General features: G+C 43.9%; 1 pseudogene; it reads left to right on the top strand.

The window, feature by feature from the left end:
• Window positions 1-1356: 1356 nt before the first annotated feature.
• Window positions 1357-1936, top strand: LOC146628233 (histone H1 pseudogene; annotated as a pseudogene).
• The last annotated feature ends 206 nt before the right edge of the window (window positions 1937-2142 follow it).

The raw sequence follows: 2142 nt of genomic DNA, 5'->3' as shown, positions 1-2142 counted from the left end.
CCCCTTGCTGACACAAAACGTTAACTCTTCAGCCTGTGTGCCAGACCATAGACGTAATTGAGGTGGATAGTTGTTAAAAGTCATCTACATTACGCTTGTGGTTGCTTAAATTCAGTACGATGACATGTGAGGTGAAGTGATATAGATAAATATTTAAACTAATGAAGTGCATAGAGGCACTTGACCTGTGTGGAAGACTGTCGTCTTATTATGAACCATTGTTGAGATGTAGAGCACACCTGTGAAAACAACTAATATGCTGAACCCTGTATGAAACATCTAAAAGTACATGATGGAGAAGCTGAGTTGAATATGAAAGTGTAAGACTTTGCCGCTGTGGGCAGAGCAACTACTGTGTGATGTTGCGTTGCAGTTTTTTTTCTCTTCTGAGCTGATGAGCAGGCTACACATTATCAGATCGAGAGCTGTCTGAGAACTACTCTAAGAGAGGGAAACAGCACTATGTTAACTGTGATAACTGGAGTGTGCAGCGTTTCCATGAGCAGTTTTCCTGAATCTTGACTCTTGTGTGTGGAGTGTTCATAGCATCAGCATTATGTTTTTGTTTATTTGTTTTGTTGGGTTGGAAATAATTAAATAAACGTGTGATCATGCCTATGGATCACCATGGCACATATCTCCAGCCATATGATTTATTTATGCAGATGACAAAGTGAGTGTGAATGTGTCTGACATCACAGTGTTTTTGTGCACTGTGCAAGAGTAATTGCCTTTGATTGTGAGTGACAGCGGTGATTTTGCAGGTCACCAGCTATTGTAAATAAAAAAAAAAAAGAGTGAATAAGAGGGAGAATTTATATTGTAGGAAAAAAAATAATCATAGGAAAAAGGTTTTGTGTTGATCAACCAAAAAAAACAACTATAATTTCATTTTCTGCTTTTAAGAAAGGATTGTTCACAAAAAACAGAGAGAGAGAGAGAGAGAGAGAGAGAGAGAGATATGTGTTGATTAAGCAGTGATGATAATAATGAAAATGTCTTAGTTGTCACTTTCAGGTGAAAAGCAGACCTGAATCAATTTTCCACATGCAGCGGTCGGAAGAAAAGTTATAGTTTAACAATTGGAAACGTTCAAGCCAAGTTTCTGGCTGACTTATTTATAGCACGATCTGTCTCAAAACTCTCACTCTTCCCTGAAAAAACCTGATCAGCAGCGGCAGTATCGGAGCAGAGGCTGCAGAAGCAAAAGCAGCAGAAGAAGAAAGCAAACCCATCTTCCTGTCTGATTGAATGAATTCCACGGAAGGGCGAGCAAGATGGCGGCGTGAAGAGGAGTTTTTGTTCGAGCGCTTAGCACGAGACACTTATTTGACGTCTTTCTGGCTTTCGGGACTTTTTTGGAGATCAGCGCGCTAAACTTGCTGGATCTGAGGCCAGGGTCTGCGGCGGCAGCATGTTGAAATGCTCAAAAAGGACTGAGTGACTCGGGCAAGCCACATGCGGCTAGCGACATGAAAGAAATGGACCCTTCATGATGCGTTCAACGTGCCAGCGCTGTGGTGGGAAAGGCTCCATCATAAACACGCCCTGCGCCGAGGTTCAGGCCAAGAAGAAGAAGACGATGACTTCCAAGCCCAAGAAGGTCGGCCTCAGCGTGGGCGAGCTGATTGTGAAAGCCGTGGCCGCTCTCAAGAAGGCTCTGGCTGCCGGAGGCTACGATGTAGACAAGAACAAGGCCCGTGTCAAGACCGCCATCAAGAGTCTGGTGGCGAAGGGCACTCTGGTGCAGACCAAGGGCACCGGGGCCTCCGGATCCTTCAAGATGAACAGGGTTACTGAGACCAAAGCTAAGACGCCCGCCGCGGCCAAAGCCAAGAAACCGGCAGCAGCTGCTAAGAAGTCGCCCAGGAAGGCAGCAGCAGCAGCACTTCAGCCACTAGCACGAAGTCAACCGCATCAGAGGACAATAGAATGAGAGTGGTGAGAACACAAATTTTATTTTTAATGTGGGAAATCAAAATTTGGGTTAGCAAACCTGGGGAAAAGAAAACTGACTGCTTAAGTTGGAAAATTGAGACGGAGTCTGAAACATTGCGAAAATAGAAACATATACAAAATCACACACACACAAGCAGAACATGCATTAACCCTACTAACAATTCCAAACACAAAATGACTCAT

This window comes from Diplotaxodon limnothrissa, linkage group LG7 (genome assembly GCF_057381915.1).
Source record: "Diplotaxodon limnothrissa isolate DT_005_m linkage group LG7, D_limnothrissa_male_GT1.1, whole genome shotgun sequence".
Lineage (NCBI taxonomy): Eukaryota > Metazoa > Chordata > Actinopteri > Cichliformes > Cichlidae > Diplotaxodon > Diplotaxodon limnothrissa.
This window is presented reverse-complemented; position numbering and strand designations above follow the sequence as displayed.